This window comes from Pan troglodytes, chromosome X (genome assembly GCF_028858775.2).
Source record: "Pan troglodytes isolate AG18354 chromosome X, NHGRI_mPanTro3-v2.0_pri, whole genome shotgun sequence".
Lineage (NCBI taxonomy): Eukaryota > Metazoa > Chordata > Mammalia > Primates > Hominidae > Pan > Pan troglodytes.
The window spans coordinates 122,336,234-122,348,999 of NC_072421.2; the positions used below are offsets into that span (position 1 = coordinate 122,336,234).

At 36.9% G+C, this 12,766-nt stretch overlaps 1 protein-coding gene across 8 annotated transcripts in view; it reads right to left on the minus strand.

The window, feature by feature from the left end:
• Positions 1 to 12,766, minus strand: part of TENM1 (teneurin transmembrane protein 1) — an 824,537-nt gene that overhangs the window by 456,781 nt on the left and 354,990 nt on the right. The window lies entirely within an intron of this gene.

The window sequence follows — 12,766 nt, forward strand, 5'->3', positions numbered from 1 at the left end:
TTAGCTTGCTGAAATGCAAATGTAATCATGTCACTTATATGCTCCCCACTGCCTTCAGAAGAAAGTCTGAATTCTACAGATAATATAAGAGGGCCCTTCATAAAGTGGTCTCTGCCTACTTCTCTGCCCTCACCTCCCCGACAGGCACCTTTCACTCTGGTTAAACTAAACTAGCCTTAGTTTCTTCAATAATTCCACGCTCTCTCATGCCTCTGGGTTTTTGCATATGTGATTCCCACTGCCTGAAAAGGTCAACCTCATTCTGTGACCTGGCCAACTTCTGTCTGTCCTTTAAAACTTCTCAGCACACAGGAGGTACTCAGTAGACATCTTTTGACTAAAACATTTATAAGACTACCTCCTTTGTAAAATTAAGGGATAGAGATGAACATGGGTAAATACAGTAATCTGATTTGCTAAAATGCTATAAAAAGTACATTTGGGGCTTACACTTCTAGAAATTGTTTTCCCAGCCTTGACCTCTCATCTGTGAAATGCTGCCCAATGAGCAGATCATAATTATGAAATATAATATTTAGATATTAGGCAGTAGAATCCTTGCTATATTCATTAAATATACATTAGTTGATATTTATAAATGTTTTATATATGTATTACAAAATGTTAAAATACATTTCTGCTCTATGAATGAATTTGTTACAACATTAGGTTCTAGCTTTTATTAACCTCTTACCCTAAGTGTTAATATTTCCCATCCTATTGGGAGCAATAGGACACATTTCCCACATTAGCTTCTAAGAGGTCACTGATTTGTTTTCAGTTTGTCTGGTCACTGAGAGTTGGCATAGAGTTACCTTCATAAATGATTCAAGTTAATGGGAAATATTAAAATGAAAGAAATTACAGCAAAAACAGGACTCCATAAGTGAAAAATGATCATTGGAATATCACTCCACAGGGGAGTCATCCCACTTAGCTATTCGTTAAAAGTAGCTTCAAGGACATAGGGAAGAGGTGTAGCTGTTTCAGGCCCAATAGGAATGCTTTTCGAGGGGATGAAGTTGGGTTTAAAATATGTAAGGGTAGGCTATGGAAAGGCTCATGACAGCATTGCCAATAAAATAATTTTCCGTGGACCACAGGTGGCTTAGTGATTTTTGGCTTAAGGAATAAGCAGGTGAGAATTAATTACAATTTCATGTCATACCATTAGAGCATGTTCAACATAATTTGATACCAAGAACTGTTGTCTAAAATATGCTATATCATTCCCTATGTCTACATCAATTCTATGGGAGAGTACATATATGCATGGATGAGAAATATATTTGTTATTATGCAGGAAAATAAGTCTACCCCCATTTTTAAAGTACCATCTATCTTCCCCCACTCCTAGGTCCCATTTTGCTGTTAGCGTCTAAATTACTCTCTTTGAAGTAGAAGTTGTTTCCTAACAACTCTTACTTTAAAAACTTTATATCTTCCTTCTCATTCTCTCACTTCTTTCTTCCTTCCTACACTGCTCACTTAAGTACTCTTTACCAGTCTGACCACTATCTTTTATCTGTATATTATAGGCAAAATGAAGTCTTGATTTTTTAGAAGGGAAAGTTTACTTGTACTTTTCTACCTCTTGTATGTCCAAGACCTAGAAAATTTATAAAGATTAAAAATGCAGTACAACCACCTAAATATTCTATACCAGTGTCTTATTTGCCTGACTGCTGGTCTGCCTTTCTCATGAGACTAGACAGCTCCCGATAGTGGGATTTAACATTAGTCCTCTGTGTTCTCACTTTCTAGAATCAGAATCAAAACATGTTAAAGCTGGAAGAGCCCTTGCAAATAACTGAATCTCTACATTCATAGATGATGAAATTGAGGTTCAGAGAAACGAAATTACCTGCTTAAGAAAACAAACAGCCTCCACATCATTTCTTGGTTTGCTACTACTTGATCTTTGCTTTCCTCCCACGGCTTTGTTTTTTTGAGTTTGGTTCTTTACTGTCACTCTCACAGTATATGTTTTGGATCTTGGCTCTTTTATCTGGATTTGGACTCTTACACTACCAATGTCAGTTTGTTAACCCCATGACTTATGATGTCATTCAGGTTATGTTCCTGGGCTTCTCATCTGCTTCAAGCTGGTATAATCTAGATTCTTGTCTGAGCCCTGGGTTTTGTCATCCAACTATTACATACGGATCTTATTTTCTCTGTCTCTTTTTTCTTTTGAGACAGAGTTTCACTCTTGTTGCCCAGGCAACAGTGCAATGGCACGGTCTCGGCTCACTGCAACCTGTGCCTCCTGGGTTCAAGTGATTCTCCTGCCTCAGCCTCCCAAGTAGCTGGGATTACAGGCATGCACCACCATGCCCGGCTAATTTCTGTATTTTTAGTAGAGACAGGGTTTCACCAAGTTGGTCAGGCTGGTCTCGAACTCCTGACTTCAGGTGATCCACCCGACTCGGCCTCCCAAAGTGTTGGGATTACAGGTGTGAGCTACGACGCCCAGCCTTTTTTTCTCTATCATTCCCTAATCAGTTAGTTCAGTGACACAGACTTCTAGAAAACAGAGTTTAAAAAATGACTTCTTTCACTTTAAGGCAATTATGTCTAAAGAGGTGAATATGGCTTCATCAGCACAGGAAACAAAGGCAGAAATGTTCTCTGTTTGGTGAAAATCAGTGAAGTGTAAAATGGTTTATGTTCAAACCATATAAACACTGCCTCTAAACATTTCATATTACCATCCATCCAGGAACCTTAAACATTGACATCTGAGTGAATGTGACATGGCCTCCTCCACATCTAAAATGTCCACTGGGCCTATGGGATGACGAAAAGGAATTACTGAAACTCACAAAGATATTGACAACGAAAAAATATTTTAAATGCAGCACTATTTTAATTCTAGGTTAGACAGAAAAAAAACAGGTAGAAAGAGTTTTGCAATATTGCAGAGATAGATGTTACCTGCTGCCTAGTTAGGTGTAAAAAACCAAAACTGCATTGCCAAACATTTTTCATTTTACAGACATGTATTGGAAAAGCATCCTCCCTAATCTTATTCACAAACAGAAAATACATTGCTCACACTTAAAGAAAATGAAATCAAACAGGATAAAACATGAGCAGAGAGGTTTCAGACATGTCCCCCAGGCATACCAGCTCTCAGACTTGTGAGAAGAGCAGTCCTCTGGCTAGACAGAGATTCTTCCCTCAACTGGGCAGATGGGCTTGGGAAACACATAAGCAATTAGCTTTTCTGCTGAAGCAGAAAGAAGACTAAGAGGAAAAGAAATGTGTCCCACATCAGTATGATCCCAAATAAATCTTATCTTGCCCTGTAATCATAGAAATGCAGTGATATTTTTAGAATTTGGGCTTGAGTTTTAACAAGTGTAGAAGTTATATGGAAGAAAGGAAGAGCACAACAATTATATTTACAGAAAATATCTGACTTTGCCTATTAATAAGGCATAAAACTCAGTTTTCCATAATTTGTTTTTATTTTGAAAACTGAAATAAAATAAAAATATTGAAATAGATTAGAAAAGATAAAGTGAAAAGGCAAGACACAGACTGAGACAAGATATTTTCAATGTATATAACTAAGGATCAATATCTGTAATATATAAAGAATTCCTATGAGTCGATTAGAAAAATAAAAACTGCTCTAAAGAAAATCGAGAAAAGGACAAAGTGATGCAATTAAAAGAGGAAGAGACTCCAATGTCCAATAACTGAAAAGATACTCAATCCCACCTGTTACGCAAGGCAGTACAAATTAAAACCACCACACCCATTAGACTGAAAGAAAATAATAACTCTGTTAACACCAAGTGACTTGTTGGTGATGATATGGGAAAAAAGTGTTCTCTCTCTGTCTCTCCCTCTCTCTCTATATATACACATACACATAAACACATATATATACACACATATACATATATGTATATGCATATATACACACACATATATATGGATATACGGAAATGAATACAATTACTTTGGAAGGCCATCTGGAATATCTAATAGATTTGAAGATAAAAACCGAATTCCACTTCCAGGTATCTATCCCAAAGAAACTCCCATTTGTGTTTATCAGGAAATAGGCATAAGGAAGTTCACTGAAGCCCTGTTTGTGTGGTTAAAAAAAGATAATTTGAATGTCTCTCAGCAGAGGAAATAGATAATCTGCGGTTTATTCATACAATGGAATATTACACAGGAACAAATTATCTAGATCTATCTTTATCGACCTGAAAAAAATCTCAAAAACAAAGCTGTTTGAAAAAATCTATTTGTAAAACATGTACAATATTTATGCAAATTTTAGGAGCAAAAAGAGTTTTAGTAATTTATAGTTATGGGTACTTACATATATAGTAACATTATACTATACATGCAAGGAATGATACAAACTATATCGACTTTAGGAGAGCAGTTAACTCTGGGAAGGAAAGAAGGAAGTGAAGTTTTACCTAGGTCTTTTAAATTTTCTACCTTTGAAAAGAAAGAGTGCTATGAAGCAAATGTGGCCAAATGTTAATATGAGTTTAATATTGGTTGTGTGAACATAAATGCCATATTTTCTGCACTGTTCTTGTATGTTTAAAATGTTTCATACGGAAAAAGTGTATGTGTGCGTGTGTGTGTTTAGAAAAGACTAGGGAAAGAAAATGGAATACTCAGTGTACAAAAGGGTGATGAAAAGTCCCTGATTAAACAGAAGTGTCATCGTTAGCTCTGTTCTTCTGATGAAAATGTTTATTAGCTAGTCATAAAAGTTACTATATTAAGATGAGGGAAATTAATGAAGCATTATCTTTACAGTATTTTTTTCTAAGTGAAGTACATCAATGGTCATTTAGGCATGAACCAAAAAAAAGTTATTTTAAATCGTCTGGTCCCTGTCCTTCAGATGCAATCAGCTTCAGTTCATTTTGTTAAGTGATTGGACCTTATCTCTTTGGTACATCACAAATGAAGGAGATCCTGCTGCTTTTAGTTTTGCTTATAGTAAATCCTTGATGGCTTCACAGCTGAGTGACAGGAGTGGATAGGGCACAGGATTGGATCCTTGAGAATTCAACCTCTGGCAATGACTTCTTATAAGTTGGACATGTGGCTTGACTTCTCTGGACCTCTGTTCTTTCGTCTTTCAAATGACGATAATAATATTGACCACCAAATATTATTTGCACGTATTTTAAGCAGGATCTGATTAACCTAACACTACTTTTAAAATATACTTCTTTTCTTAGATGCCCACCATTAGATAAATTCAAGGTGCTACACAATAAGCTTATAATAATGATGTCATTGGAACTTATAATATGAGATTCTCTTATGGGCAAAAACCACTTATATAAGTTCTTTTGATACACCCATCAACTAAAGTCTCTTGGGAGAGGCTCAAGACTGATCTGCTTCATAATGAAAATTCTGAAAGCATAATATAATTTTAAAGTATTGATTATATTTTAAGATTGATCATCACCTAGCTTGGAGCATTAGCTATTCAATTTGCAATGAGACTTAGTAATAAACATGGCAGAAACATTGGGAAAAATTCAATCATTTATTTAACTTTGAGAATGACTGCTCAGGTATCTGAGTACAAATTATGGGTACATATTGTGTTAGATGGTTAATTTTAGAAACAGCTCAAGACTAACCCCTTGAGAGCACATTTACAGATAAATGCACAAAAAAATAAAGAGAGGAGGCTGCTTATGCATAGTTTAGAAGCTACATGAATCTGCAAATGTACATAGCACAACATCTCTGAAATGCCTTATGTTCCAAAAAGCTGCTGATCTGTTTTCGTTAGGTTAATCAGATCCTGCTTAAAATATGTGCTAATCAGTACTCAACTGCCTAGTTGGCCACCTTAGGTGAAGCTCTAGGTGCTCATTACTAATGAAAGTTTGCCAAAGAAAAGCTTAAAAATACCCACATATATAAATATATCATTTTATAATATACATTATAATTTTACTTAGACATTAATATGTTACAGCAAAGTTAATATGCCATTTTACTTTTACATTTCAGTTCAATTTCTCTAGCAGAACAGGAATGAAGTTAGAACATGATTTGCTGTGCTTATTTCAAGGTGATTTACACTTTTCTGTTGATCAAAATAGGCACATAGTTGCCATGGAAAAGATATTTCTATGCCTAAAATTACCTTCAGAAAGTTTGTACTTGAGGGCTCAGAAGAGTAAAACCTTGTCATGTAACTCAATACTTTTTACTAAAACAACAGGCAACAAAAATAGTCAGAAAACAGTACTCTCTAAACATTACCTTCAGTTGGGTGGAAAAAGTGTTTTCTCCCCCATGCCTTTCTCCTTCAGTGGAAAACACACACACTTAGATAAACACATCATCTTTTGTCCTTTTGGTTAAAGAAAGGCAAAACAGGGAGCAAACGGATCAGCAATAGAATTTAAACTAAACCTAAACCCAGCTACAATACTTAGGGAGCTTGGATTCTGTAAATGAAAGCAAGGACTCCTGCAAAGGCAAAAAGATTTCCTCGGCATGCAACATGTGTTCCCTGTTATTAGGAAAAAGTGGACAAAACAAGGCGCAGAGGAGTAGCAATCATGCACAATTGCTTCTGTACTATTCCTGGTAACCTGGGGTTTCTCAAAAGCTCTGCATGCACAGCATAGGTTGTGACCCATCTTGGCTAGCAGGTGAGTGTTGTGGCTGCCTCTTTCTGTGAATGATAAAAAAAAAAAGGAATGGACTTGGAGATAATTTGATAGACATGGAATCAGCATACCACCTACTGGTCCTTTTACCTGTGGTCAATGTTCACTATGTCTTTATCACCTCAGATGCTCTCAAACCACTGTCCACTTACTAAACAGGAAGGCATGTGATGCCAGCATCATCTTAACAGAAATAGAAGCCCTCCTGGGGAGGGCTTATACGAATTCTGGAAGATCTCTAAACGAAGACTACAGGACACATTAAGAACATGTTGAGTAACTTTGTCTCTCATGCATAATCACTGTAGGTTGGCTTTTTTTGTGGTTTTTCAATAGCAAGTTATGTTTGTAATTGAATGGTTGGCCTCTAGAAAGTCGAATTGATTCCCTAGAAATATTCCAAAGTTTGCAGCATTTAATCTCATACTTATAGTGTTACCAGGACTGGGTATAGGCAAAATCATGACAAGTGTTTCCCTTCATTTTCCCTTAGTTTTCTATGTCTCTTCTGGTATTTCTTCCTCATCACCCCTTGGGATTTCTGTGCTCTCAGTCTACTGCCTAACTCCATATTACCATGGCCCAATACCTAGTGTACCTTCTGATACAAAGTATATGCTCAATAAATATTTCTGAAATGAATAAATGAACAAATGAAAAACCCCTGAAGACTGACAGAATTCCTCAGGGCTCCGCTAAATGACAGGAGAAATCAGATGAATTCCTGTGCTTGAAACAATCAAAGTCAATATGCGCATGTCACCCACCTTTACTCACAAGCAGCAGGTTCCTTTGCTGATGCTCTATTTATGAAAAGGAAACCAAGCTGGAAGTTGAATGACAATTCCACTGGGCCTTAGCTTGGGATGCCACAAGAAAACACCACAGACTGGGTGGCTTAAATAACAGACATTTACTTTCTCACAGTTTTTGAGGCTGGAAGTCTGACATCAGGGTACCAACATGATCAAGTTTTTTGTGTGGGGTCTCTTCTGGCATGCAGATAGCCACCTTTTTACTGCATATTCACAGGGTGGAGAGGGAGGGAGCAAGCTCTCTGGTGTCCCTTTTTATAGGGATACGAATTCCATCATGAGGGCCATACCATCATGACCTCATCTAAACCTAATGACTTCCCAAACACCCCATCTCCAAATACCATCACATGAAGGGTTAGGACTTCAACATATGAGTTTTGGGAGGGACATAATTTAGTCCATAGCATACTGGTTTCATTTTTAAGCTAATTACCAAGGATTTCTAGCCCAAAGGTCAGAGTACAAGGGGACTATATTCCTCTGCATTGAACTGTACAGAAGTCCTTGACATTATACTATTAGTCATTCCATTCATGGTCCCTTAGGTCAAATGATGCGATTTCCTACATCATCCTACCTCTTCTCTCAAATCTCAGGTCCTTTCATCAAGCATGAACAAACCCACAGTGACGAACGCCTTAAATGTACTTTCTGCTGTCATTCAGAGTATCATTTTTGCCTTGTCCAAGCTTGAATGCAAGCTGTAAAAAGCGATCATGTACTGGGTATTTTTATTGGCACACCACCCATGTTTGAATTAGATAATCAACAGTGCACCTGTAATAAAAAAATTAAACTTGTTCTCTTTAAGCACTGTTTCTTTCAAAATGAGATCCTGTCATTCAAGATGCATTATTTTCCACTTTTTCAAACCTGTGTCAACTTCATTAACCTCCTGAGCAGCTTTGCCAAGCATTCTGCTCATCTAGAGCCACTTGTTGTTACTGCTATTTGCAATAGCTTCAGTACTTGAGAGTTTACAGAATGTGCTGCTTGCCACTCTATTCAGAGCCTAGAAGTATATTAACTACAGCTGATTCCCGTTGCCTCCCCCTCCCTACTCCTTTCACCATATCACTCATTTAAGAGATCTGTTCCTCACCTCAGGAATCCTCCTTAGTGGTTCTTTAGCCAGTTTGAACAATGCATGGAGTTGTTCATTTATGAGTAGAATTAATACATTTATTCTTCACGTATTTCATAAAATACTGCAACAGTCCATTGGGAGGAAATGCAGAGTTTTAGCACCTTTTCTTTCCCAGGAAAATTGCTGTTGTTTTAAAGGAGGGGTCCAAACTTGTTTGTGTTCTTCTTCATAACCCCACAGAATTCCTGATGCAGATTTCAGCTGGGCTTCACTACCTCTTAAAGAGTATCATTTGGTGCTTGTAGTTCCATTAACTGAGGTGCCTACTTTCTTTAGTGTTTTCTTCATTTTGTGTAGTTTAACTGCGTTGAGGTTTTATATTTTATGTTCCTTTCCTCCTTCTACGCCGTAGGAATGCAAGGAACAGATGCATTCAATGATTCATTATCATTAACAGCCAGGGTGAAATCAAGAACTTCATCTACTTCTCGGCTTCCTTGTTTTGTTCACAGGGGAGCCACATTATGCATGAGTGGCTCCTCTCACCCTCCTCTCTAGATGCACACTTTATGTAAGAGACTCATCTTTTTCTACTTCAGTGCTGTGTGGAATCGTTAGTTAGATACAGGCAAAGCCACTCCTTTAGTGCTTTCTCTAGAGTTGATGGCACTAGATCTTTTTTAGCCAAGTAGAAAGCAATTTTCAAGGGCATAAAAATAAGTGTTTTCCTATTTATAGCACACAAACTATTGTTATATTGTATTCCAGTTTATCATTTCCAATGTATTTAATTAATCAATTCCAGAATCTATTGCCAGGCAAATAGACACATAATAGACCCAAGTCATTCTCAAGTTCTTATAAATGCATGGGCTACAGTCTAGAGAGCTACATTTGATCCCTAAGAGGAAGTTCCCCTTCTGTAACACTGCCTTTGGTGCTCCCAGCAGTAGTCTCTTGGTCTTGATGGACTGTGTGGTTGACCGGGGTGGTAATCATGGTGGAGGGGAAGGGGTGATCATATTTTTGTGCTATGTTTTGAGTGCTTCCAGTAGAAGATTATGTACATTGATAGCTAATGATAGGTAAGGCTTTTAACCACAGGCCCTTCCACAGAACTAATATTTCATGTTGAAAAATAATATGTCACTGATTGTGGAAACTCGGCAAACATGAATAAAAGTTGCACTGAAGGTAAAATATGCTATTCACCTGGTTCCCTGAAAAAGACTGTCAACTGGTGTTGTATTTTTAGGGACGTACCTTCAGTTAAGTTGATGCAGATGGTATTTATTTTAATATATTTACATTTCATTCTGTCTCCCTGTCACTCCTGACCCCCTACTGTTTCTCAAAATGAGGTCCATGGACCACCTACATCAGAATCACTTGTGAAGCTTGTTAAAACTACAGATTCATAGACCTATCACAGGCCATGTAATATACAATTTCTGGGGCTGTGGCCTAGAGATTTGTATGTATAAGAAGCACCCCAGGTGACTAGTAGGGCCATTATTACTGGAGAATCACTGCATCCTTGGAGGAGATGGGGTAAAAACAAAAGAAACACATTTAATTATTCTAAAATTTAAAAATTACATATTCTCTAATTTTCAAAACACTTAGATTAATTTTGGACTTGAGGTTCTAAAAAAGTAATGCTATGCCAAATAAATAAAAGGTAATTCCCTTTCAGTCTTTCACACTTTTAACTAAGACACATATCCAGCACAGTGCCAGCATTTTTTCTAGACCGCTGCTTCTCAAATTTTAATGTGCACACAAATCACCTGGGACTCTTGTTAAAATCCCGACTTTGATTCAGTAAGTCTTCAGTGGGCCCTAGATTTTGTATTTCTAACAAGGTCTCAGAGGATACAGATGCTGCTAGTCTGTGGACCATCCTTTGAGTAACAAGATCATGTAGCATGTAAGGGGACTCTTTGGGCTTTTAGGTTGTGTAAATTTGCAGAAACTCTGCAATATGTAATGTGTAGTAACATTATTTTCTGCAAACAAAAAGCTGCATTAAGGTCCTGTATTCAGAGCATCAGATAAGTCCCTTGGTTTTGTCTTTCTCTAACACAAGTAACCTAGAGAGACGTACATTGCCTTGAATGCCCTGAGTGATTAAGGATTACAAAATATATATAGGACCTTAGAGCAAAGCAAGGAAAATACACCAGGACTTACCTCCCTCCCACTTTTTAAGATAAGGTAGGGAAATTACAGGGTGTGATGGGGCATGTACGGAAGCGGGTAGGGTAGATATCCTAGAGAAAAGTCTGGCAGGCTGGGAGGGTTATGGGTGAGTGGATAGGGTGGGGGTCAGGGAGAAGAGAGGAGAGTACAATGTTCCAGGCACCAGGAACAGGTTATACAAAGGCTTAGAAGTAATAAAAGCTTTGCGTGAATATGCACCTGGCCAAATTGTAGCCTTCATAGAGAATATATTTAATTTATTCAGATCCAGAGGGGAGGCTACTATGGAATTTCAGGCTTCGTGGCAGTAGTACAAATATTTCTTCTTAGGGGGAGTGGGGTAGTTGGAAGGAGGTTAGGAAGAGATATGCCCCACATCATGCTAGGTATAAGCCTTGCCCATGATACAACGCAGGGAAAAAGGTAACCTTTAGTACTTTTGTCCTGCTAGGAAATTGCTGACCTGCTTTTGTTTGATTGGGAAGAAAAACGACATCGGTGGGTGTCAAGCAGCAGGTGGTGACCACTGTTTCTTTAAAGACAACATATGAAACACTGAAAATTTATTTCCCAATAAACTTGACTTTCTGAGCTGAACCGCAAAAAAACTGCCATATAATAAAAGGATAAGGAACAAGGATATTTCCAATTGCCATTAAATATAATCCAAGTGAAGTGATTTACCGTGGCTCAGGTGCAGGTTCCCCATCACTACAATTTATAAGGGTTCAGCTTCCAAAACTACACTTCCATTTGACAGTAATTTCCTTTTTTATTTTGTTTTGTTTTAAGTTGACTACAATTTTCAATCACAGTTATCAGTTCATCACCTGGATGAAGGTGACCCAGCAGTCCTTCTTTATCTAATTCCTGAGATGTCCTTAGATTATCTTTCACAAGCAAAATTAACAATGATAACAGGAAAAATAAATTAATTCAAAGATGAAGCTTTATCAAATGCCATCTTCTGAGGGCTGCATTTTTTTTCATTAAACATGATTCAAATAATCTTTTGAAAAAAGAGATCTGGTTATCCAGAATTATCTTCTTCCCCACTGCATGACTAATTCCACAATCTTAATAAGTTTTTAATGATGAGTTTTATAAATAAAGCTGCCATCAGTTTGCCAGCCAAGTGTATTCTTTCAATATTTTTGAGATACATTTGTATTTTTAAAAGGAATTAAAATTTTCATCAAATTAATTAAAAGGAACGATATAACATTAGCACGGTAAACACTGAAATAAGTATTTTACAGCTAAGTAATGCTAATGCTAGGAATGATATCTCTTAAATTTACATTTCTTTATGTGTGGAAATGTCAGTGAGAGTTTTAAGAGAAAAGAGTTCTCAATACAAATAAATTTGGAGAACTTTGCGTTGAACATATCTGTACAGGTTTCTTTATTAAAGGACTTCTCAGAGCCTTTAAATATGCCAGTATGTACTCTCAGTCACCAAGAGTGGGCTATGGTAATCAGCACTTCCTGAATATATGGGCTATTTTGCTTTGGAGTCTAGTATAAAACTAGGGCTTCACTATAACATATTTTGGGAAATTATAACATATTTGAAATAATAATTTACTTCTAAACGTAAGAAATAATATAAATCTTGTTTAATCATTCCCTTTAAAAATTGCTTGTGTACAAAATACCTTCGAATCTTTCAAAACACTACTGATGTTCTATAATCAGCAACTTTCAGCATTGGCAGTGTAGTGTGTCTGTAACTTCTGTATTGGACATGCAATTCAGGGTGATTAAACCAATTGGTCTAAGCCAAGATTACCACTTTACATGATCGATCCATAAATTGTAGACATAATTAATTGAATGTGTGTGTGTGTGCAAAACAGAAAGCATAGAGTAAGGTTTATCTTCTTGTTGTCTTCATCTCGTGTATTCTCATTCAAAAGAGAATAAATAAATGGTAGTAGTCAGAATATATCTGTCAGAAATTGGAT